The sequence below is a fragment of the Canis lupus genome, chromosome 4, assembly GCF_003254725.2.
Source record: "Canis lupus dingo isolate Sandy chromosome 4, ASM325472v2, whole genome shotgun sequence".
Taxonomy (NCBI): domain Eukaryota; kingdom Metazoa; phylum Chordata; class Mammalia; order Carnivora; family Canidae; genus Canis; species Canis lupus.
The window spans coordinates 46,380,087-46,389,891 of NC_064246.1; the positions used below are offsets into that span (position 1 = coordinate 46,380,087).

Consider the following 9,805-nt stretch of genomic DNA (forward strand, 5'->3'; position numbering starts at 1 on the left):
TTTAATTTGAGAAAAGGATTAATAAGAGAATAAAATGATGTACACATTGACAAGTGACAGAAGAGCTCTACATATTCAAAACCACTTTCTTAAAGTATTTTTACTTGAAGTATTTTAAATCCAACCGCTGCTTTCTAAGTGAAAGATTTCAAGCTCAAAGTAGTTTAATAAAAATAGCCACAGTCTCCATATACATGACTATCAAACCAGTACATTGCTAAAATAGAGACACTCTTTTTTTTTTTTCCTTAATTCACCAGGGGTGGTTTTTTTTTTTTTTTTTTTTTTTTCATAGAACATTTCCCAAATTGCTCTCAGTTTTCCTAGCTGGATCCAAGTACACATTAGAAGGAATTTCAACATTGTTTTAGTATTTTCTCAGGCAGGTTACATGGAAGTCCTGTGATAAAATGTTCATATTCTTGCTATAAAAGCAGATAATACAATCAGTAATAAAAAGAAAAATTTTAGGGAAATTCAAATTTAGAAGAACATCACATGAATGCATTTTACGGAAAACAAGAGTATCTCTTTTAAGAGATCTGGCTTTCAAATATAAGGTGACAAGACAACAACAACAACAACAAAGATAATTCACACAAGTTTCTGGGCATCGTGTTCCTGTGGTTTTTACATGAAGTCACAGAGAATCTAAGCCGTATTTGCAGGCCAGTCTAGGATGTAAGAGAAGCCAAGCGAGCTGGCCTGTCTATTCATCTTAGTATATTTTCATCTGTTTTTAAATACTTAAACTTGAATATAAATTTTTTGTATACTTTTTATTGGAGTTTGATTTGCCAACATATAGCATAACACTGAGTGCTCATCCCACCAAGTGCCCCCCTCAGTGCCCATCACCCAGTCACTCCATCCCCCTGCCCACCTCCCTTTCCACCACCCCTTGTTCATTTCCCAGAGTTAGGAGTCTCTTATGTTCTGTCCCCCTTACTGATATTTCCCACTCCTTTTCTCTCCTTTCCCCTTTATTTCCTTTCACTATTTTTTATATTCCCCGAATGGATGAAAATTTTTTTTGATAAAAAGTTTCTGCCACTGACCCATTTTTTTTCTGTAAAGGATCTGAGGCTATCAAAATATTTTACTAAATATGTAACCTCATTAGTTTATTCCTAATGCATTTAACAAACTATGTGGCTGGGACTACAATTTTTAATGGAGATACATTAGGAATAAAACATGACTATCTAAAACATGACACAAATGTGTAAATCTGAAAGATGCTATTTTAGAGTGATCATGTGCCTAGTGATGTGGGAATAAAGCAATAATGCTGCCTTAAAAAAAATCCAGGAAAGATTCATATTTGAGCATGTGCTTGATGATTAAGAGAAGATTTCAAAATAGAGAAGTTCCACAAGGGCATCAAAGGCAACAGACGACTCATATGAAGAACATGGCATAAGATGAACAGTCCGTGTGAAGAGCACAGACACAATGTAGAACATTCCTCATGGAATGTAGGATTTGTGCTGTGTACTGGAAGAGGTAAATTTGAAGTGGTAGTCTGGGGCCATAGTTTGAGGAAGTGCAAGTTTTGGGAACACCTTGAAAGTAAGACAAAACAAAACAAACAAAAAACATTGAACTAGGAAATGGGAGAGTTTGGAGTCAGGAAAACTAGATGGGACTGTCAAAATAATAGAGATGAAAATTAAGGACAACCTAGATTACAAAAGGGAGAGAATCAGAGTAAAGAGCACAGAACAGATTGATAAGTTATTTCTGAGATAGAACATATAGAAGTTTGTGACTGATTGAATGTGAGTTGCAGAGATGAGATAAGAATGATTTTAAATATTCTAAGTTAAAGGGGAATTCCTGCAAAGTCACAGAAAAGTGACAAAGAAAATAACCAGAGACAGACCTAGGTTTGAACAGTCGATTCCACTTGCTAGCCAAGTGATTTTAGACAAATCACTTCACTTTTCTGAGATTCAGTATCCTCTTCTGATTAAAATGAGTGTGTGTGTGTGTGTGTGTGTGTTTTAAGTATTCAAAGAAATAATGTCCCACAAATGTTTCATAAGTACAAATGTTTGACACACTGTGTTCATTAAATCTTTATTATTACAAGTATAGGTTCAGATAATGTAAAAAATGACTTTACTTTAATGTAAAGTCATAAGATGCCCCATTCTTCTTGAAAAAGTGCTGATATTTTCCAGATGGATTAGATGTGAATATCTTGATTTGTATATAATGATTTATCTACTGTTCTCTTGTCCCAACTATGGAATTACAGTGGACTTAACAAATATGTATTCAGTACCGAAACATACCTAGTACCCTTCCAGATGCTCAGGGGACTTACATTAAAAGAGCAGAACTTAAAAAAAATGGGCAGAGAAACTCAAGACACATTTTTCCAAAGACATTTCAATGACCGGTAGGTATATGAAAAAGTACTCAATATCACTAATCATTAGAAAATGCAAACTAAAACCACAATGAACTATCACCTACCACCTATTAAAATAGTTACTAGCAAAAGACAAGAGATAAGACGTGTTGATGAGGATTTGGAGAAAAGGAGGCCTTTGTGCACTATGGGTAGGAATGTAAATTGGTACAGCCAATATGGAGGTTCCAGAAAAAATTAAAAATAGAACCACTATATGATCCAGCAATTCCTCTTTTGGGTATATATCTAAAGAAAACAAAATCACTATGTCAAGGAAACATCTTTAACTTCATGTTCACTGCAGCATTATTTACAATAGCCAAGACATGGAAACAACCTATGTCTCCCGGTGAGTGAATGGATAAAAAGAATGTGATATAAATATACATATGAGTATACAATAAAGAAGGAAATTATGCCATATGAGACAAATGGATTTTGAGGGCATTATGCTAAGTTCAATAAGCCAGACAGAGAAAGACAGACAGATACTATATGATCTCACCTATATGTGGACTCTAAAACAAAAACAAAACTCAAGAAACAAAGAACAAATTCCTTGTTGAAAGAGGTAGGAGGTGGGATAAAGGAAATCGTGAAGATGGTCAAAAGGTACAAACTTTCAGTATTTATATTAATAAAATTAATAAGTGCTAAGGGTATGATGTACAGCACAGTGCCTATTGTTAATAATACTGTATATTTGAAAGTTGCAAAGAGTAAATCTTAAATATTCTCACCATAAGGAAAAGAATTGTAGTTACATGAAGTCACTGATGTCAAGCAAAATGTTGTAATCATTCTGCAATATATATCAAATCACTATGGTGTAAAGTTTAAATAAATACAGTGTGTTGTCAATTATATCTCAATAAAATTGGATTTTTTTTTTAAAGAAAGTAGACAGAACTTGTCCAAAAAAAAGATTTTTTAAAAAGCAGGCAAATAGGAGCTTCTAGGTGGCTCAGTCAATGAAGCATCTGTCTTCAGCTCAGGTCTTGATCCAGGGTATTGGGATGGAGCTCTGTGTCTCTTTGGTCTTGTCTCCTCTGTGTCTCCTGCTCAGGAGGGAGCCTGCTTCTCCCTCTCCCCTTTCCCTCTGCTTCACCCCACCCCCACCCCACTGGTGCCTCTCTTGCTATCTCTTTCTCCCAAATAAATAAATAAAATCTTTTTAAAAAGTAAAAAAAAAAAAAAAGGTTAAAAACAGACAAACAAAACCCACTTTATTTCAGAGCTTTTTCTAAGTCAACAATTAAAAAATAACTGAACCATATCAAACAACTGAAAACATAAAAAAAATGAAAGTGGTTCTCTTTCAACACGATGGCCAGAAAGTATCTGACACACTCTGAAAAGGATATGATTGATATTGGGATGAATATGAATCCCATAGGATGATGTGGAAGAGTGTATGAGGCCATATGCTGAGTTTGTTTTCAAAAGAAAAGAGGCAGCTAGCTAATTTGGAGTTCTATTTAAGTACCAGGGGTATGAAATCTAAGTTTTCCCTATTAATATCATGTTCTCATTCCTTTTCAAACACTGAATACTCTTTCTGTGTTTCTACATTTTTATTTCATTTCATTTTAAAGATTTATTTATTTATTTTAGAGACAGAGAGAGTTTGTGTGCAGGGGGAGACGCAGAGGGACAGAATAAATTTCAAGCAGACTCCCCAGTAAGCATGAAGCCTCATGTGGGGCTTGATCCCAGGACCCTGAGATCATGACCTGAGCCAAAATTAAGAGTCAGACACTTAACTGAATAAACCACCGAGGTGCCCCGTATTTCTACATTTTTAAATCAAACAACTTTTATGCTGTCCTTCTTGCTAGCTGGTATGTAGGATCTATGGGGTTTGGGCATTTGTCACAGTCATTGAAGCAAAATGAAGACCCTCCAAACACCCTGGGTACACAAGAAATATACTCAAAACATCAATAATGTTAGCAGGGATAAATTACACATAGTGTCACAGATCAGGAGGATAAGATAGGAGACTTCCAAGGGCAAAGTTCCAAATAAGGAATGAAAGCAGAAGAGGCAACGCATGACTCTCCTTTTCCCAGTGATCTTGTTACCTTTTTAGGAAGCTGTAGGGTCTAGAAGAGACTGTAATGTCACAATGGAAAAATAATCTTCTATAATTTACATGTAACTTGTTCATAATTCAGTATTGATCTAGGGCAAGAGACCTCCAAGAACTGTGTCATCAATAAAATCTTCTAAGACTTTTCTTTTTTTTTAATCACTCAGGACCCAAGTGAGTGTTCATGATAGTTGGATTTGTAGCTATTTATTTTCAGAAAGCATGATTCAGAGCCTGATTCACAGAGAGTATTCAATAAACAGCTAGTATTGTAGCAATCCAAGACTGAAAAGATCTCTATTTTTGTGTTTATTTTGAACACTGAAATTATTTATTTTAAGGTAGTTAAAAAGATAAAGATGCTGGAGAGTTTCTCTTGAAAATCACATGATTTTATGTTTCTCATATACTTTCTCTGTAAATGTTTGGTCCCCAAGAGTTAAACAAAACTGTTTTACAAATTTCTTAAATTTGACCCTTATTGTAATATTTTACAGGAGCATCTTATTTATTTCTGATATCTTATTAGAACTGAAACTGCTTAAATCAGACAGTAGTGAATTTATCACACACCCCCCCCCCTTTTATATGTTTTAACACACAATATCAAAAGGTTGAAATGGTTTTTGGCCTCAAATGACTGATTTCTACTCAACAAGGCACAAAAGGACAGAACTCCTGGGCAACTTGATGTGAAATGTGTCATCCACAGGTCAACAGGCTGCAACCACCCAAACTCATTTGTTTAGGCCTGATTAAGTCCAGCAGGGGGAGTATGAAAATGAATTCAAAAGGATCAAACAAGAGAGAAGCATCAGGAAAACCAAGTATCGCATGCTTTCATTTCTTCCTACAATAGGAAGCCGTTGCCCTGTGCTGTCAAGTTCATGAACTTGCTAACAGCTTTTTATAGGAACAGTACATTTTCTACATTTGATCTAAAAGAGACACATCTGACTGTTCACCAGTGTCCACTTGCATCCTGAATTGTGGCAGCATGGAACTCTTCACTGTCTGACATTTTAAAATTGGCCTTGGATACAATGCTTTGTGTGCGGTAAACCTACTGCACTCCAATACTTCCTTGAAAAGGTTGACAAGAAAACCCAAATGAGACCATGTTTCACTGCCTGGTTGTCATTGTATGGTAGAGTACAAGTTGAGTTTGGGGGAAAGTGAGATTAGGAAAGAAAAAGATAAAGCATGTAATTAAAGCACTCATATCAATAAGAAAAATCTATTTAACTTTGATAAATAAGGCAACATTCTTTGTAAGAGATAACATATTTTAATCTTTTAATAAAATATTATGTCTGCTTTAAATATTGGAGTGTTTGGAGTTATGTCCTTTTACTGGTCTTTGTTCCATGCATTGTATACACATTTTGGGAACAAATGGCCTTAGGTAGATGGAGAGTCTATGTTGCCCCCTAGTGGCGTGCGATATTATAACCCATGATCTTGGAGACAGAATTCCAGCCCTGTTGCTCTGTCAGTCTTTGGATCTTGCATATTCCCTGGCTCAATCTTTTTAAGCATACGAGTAGAATTTTCAGCTTGTTTCACTTTCAAAATTTGCTAGTTATAGACTTTGCATCATTTTCTTACCTTTCTCTCAGCCACTGTTTCCTCATCCATTAAATAGGGATATTAATACCACCCACTGCAAGGGGGTGTTTTGAGAACAAAATCTGATAATGCAAGTGAAGTCTATTGTGCAGTGCCTTTCAACAGTGACCATTCAGCAAAAGGCTAGCTCTAATGATAACTAATAGTAATATTCATATAAAACTCACATGTGTGAAAAAAAAGAAGTCCTATGTAGATAGGGCTCCCTATGGAGTTTACTTTTTATTCTGATATATAAAGCTACATTCGTATGTTATCTCCAAGTCTGAAACCAATGAGGTCCCTACCTGTGTAAACTGTCACATCACTTCCTCCACTTAGCTATCTTAGAATTGAACTCTACACACTGTACTAAAATTGCTGTATTGAGAATGAACTAGTAGGCCATGAAATGCTCACACTATGGATCAGGAACAAACACATGATTCACTTCTCTCTTTTTAGAAACTGTCACTTTTGAAAGGCCACACAAAGTGACAGAAGTAATATGAAGGCAAATCTTATTTCACATTGCACTGGCAGATAGATATAAAATATCTATCCCAATAATTAATTCCTCAGCTGCCTCTGCCTCCTATTCTACAATAGATAATTCCATTAAATGTGCTGAGCGCATATGCTAGAGGCTCTTTGCTGCAATTTACACACATCGCTTCCTCACTCCTTTCATGAAATTTTAAATGGCGAAAAGAAATAAACACTCTGATTACCTATATGTCTGATAAATGAATGCCGCAACAAAATTTTACAGCTAAAAAGGTTATTTACTTAAGTGAGATTTTTTTGTGCATTGAAAGGTCAGATTTTTTTCTTCCATTGCTGTGAAATTGCTTCTGCTTTTTAGCAAATCTTCTAAGACGGCTCTTCTCCTTGCAGTGTTGACAAGGACACGAGAAGGATGTGGCCTGAGGAAATCAAATGAGCAGCATAAAATCCTGGCTGGAATCGCAGGCAGCCCACAGTTTGTGGTTTTTGAAAGTCTGTCAAAAAAGTTGCGTAATATGAAAGTGGAGACAGGACTTCTGAACAAAAATCAATAGCTGGATCTTTTGAACTGCCCATGTACAAAGTTCTAATGAAAATGTCCTTGAGGGGAGTTTTAATAGTGGACTTTGAGATCAGTTTCACCACTGGTCTGATAACACTACAGAGCATTTGAAGTTTTCAAAGAATCCAAGCCCTGGAAAGTTTGGCTCAAACACTAAGGATGTAAATGCCTCTGAGGGGTCTGAGAAATAGCAACCCACCGCTGAAGAATATACGATGTATGTGTTTCCTGAACCATGTCAAATTTTAGCCACGGGATACAATTTACTTCAAGGGGGTTGATAGCTCTCTAAAAAGCGGCACTCCATGTTCAAGCTAATAATTGATCAGGCACCAGGTACCATGTAGTAAAGGCGTAAGGATGACTAAAAATAAATCACACAAGAGAGCTGATTAGAAGATATACTTCCTAAATACGTTTGATTTAATCTTCTGACCATATGGGTGCTCATATCATATTCATTCATAGTGTTTTCCTCTTTTTGTTTCATTTTCTTTCTTTCTTTGTTCATCTTGATTCAACCTAGAAAATTATAAATGACTCTCAAAGCTGCCATGGTACAATGTACAAAGTGGAAATTAACACTTCAGGTTGCTCACTGCCAATTGTTTTCTTTTCTCATCTCTAAATCTTAAACACAAAAATATCCATTACTTGTGGATGAAAAATTCTTAGCATATCGGGAAAAATCAAACAAATAAGCAACCTTTATACACACTAGCATTCACAAAATCTATCCTCCAAAATAAGAAACATTTCAGTTTTCAGTTGATCTGTTTTTGGAAAAATTATATTTAAGCCATCCTTGAAAATGCCAATGGACTTACCCAACAAAGACAAGCAAAACTGTTTTTGTGAGGTGAGCACTAAAGAAAACTGATTTTTCTCTGTTCCCCACTCTGCCAAACCCCTGCTCCACAAAGAACACAGCAATAGTTTAAAAATAAAATTAGCAACTAGTATTTAGAGGGTTATATCGCTGATTTAAACTATTTTTAATGTTAAGTAAATAAACTACAGTTATTTGGCTATTAAGATAACTTGGATAGAAATGATACTTTTTATGACTATTAATTATTCATCAAAGTCACAATGACTAAACTGAAATTTTTTCTTCCTATTATTTCAGACAAATTTTACAAGGTGAATAGAATATATTAAAAACAGAGGGAATTGAGTAACTTGTCCCACATTGGGATTCAAACTCAAACTATTGACTTGTGAACTCAAGCTCTCAGTCAAGGTGTCGGCATACCTCCTCTGCAAACTCCAAGATCGGCTCTTCAGACTCCAACAAAAACAGGACAGATTATATCAACTATCAGCTCCGTGTTAGACTATCAGCAGCCTTCAGTGATGCTGTGAGTCTCAGTATTAGTTACTGTCTTAAACGAGGCTCCCAAGGAGTAGAGTTTGAAAAAGAAAAAGAGGCTCATGCAGGTGATTTATTGATGGAGTGCTCTTGGAAAAAAACCAACAACCACAAACCCACATGAAGGTAAGAAGAGCAGAAAAGAGAAAAAAGCCAAGCAAAATGTGGCTAAAATCTACCCTCAGCCTGACCTCACAGGGAGCTCTGGAGCATGAGGAATATCACAGAGCTGGTCTATCTTGACACAAGGGCCCAGGCATCATCAGTCATATACTGACTCTTGTCTGCAATAGTAGCAGGGGGGAGGGGCATAAACTCATAGGTGTCTCTATGTAAAGTGATTCCCAACAGACAAGGGCATTTCTCCAGAGAAAAATATTTCTGTGAGCCACTTAGCATCAATAATCACAACAGCTGGGAGAAAGGTGTCCTGTCAAACAAATAATGTGGAAAGGATAACAACAGCTTCTGCTACAGGTAGAAGACAAGGTAGAAGGCTGCTTGACAGAGAATATCATCAGTGTACTTTGTTTTCTGGTGTAACTACCAGTAACCTGCAAGATGAAACTGGCTTCTTCTCCCAATCTACTACTAATGCTGTTTTTCATTAAATTCTTCTTAACCTGTTAAGGTCTCTGGTATCTCAATAGTAAAATGTGCTTTGTGGACCAAAGTATCTCTAATGTGGATTTATAGCTGTTTTTTTTTCTTTTTTAAAAGATTTTATTTATTTATTTATTTATTTATTTATTTATTTATTTATGTATTTATTTATCTGAGAAAGAAAGTACACTCTTGAGTGGAGGGAGGGGGCAAATAGGGAGAGAGAGAGAGAGAATCCCAAGCATCCAAGCAGACCCAAGCTGAATGTGGAGCCTAACAGGGGGAAGGGGCTAGATTCCATACCCCAAGACCATGATCTGGGTCAAACCAAGAGTCTGACATAAACAACTGGGCCACCCAGGTGTCCATGGATTTTAGATTTTAAAATTATGGTTCAATATTCAAAAACTTCTCCCTCGAATATTTTTTTTCTTCCTGGAAACAAATGTTTAATAATTCCCACTTCCTATGTCTAAGGTCTAAGAGTAAGTTTCCTAAATTAAGAATTAGGTTCCTGAAGGAATAGGAATTTCCTTTTTACCATGGGAATAATCTGCATTTTATGTGCTATTCACCTGCTATTCACATCTCTGTAGATTTTATGAAGTTACTGCCAAGTCAGTTGCCCTTATCCACTTT

General features: G+C 35.9%; 1 long non-coding RNA gene across 1 annotated transcript; it reads left to right on the forward strand.

The window, feature by feature from the left end:
• Positions 1-1,499: 1,499 nt before the first annotated feature.
• LOC112651681 (uncharacterized) lies at positions 1,500-9,194 on the forward strand. Its single transcript, XR_003130958.2, has 3 exons — positions 1,500-1,572; positions 2,264-2,407; positions 8,321-9,194. It is a non-coding gene; the product is annotated as an uncharacterized LOC112651681 (long non-coding RNA).
• Positions 9,195-9,805: the final 611 nt, after the last annotated feature.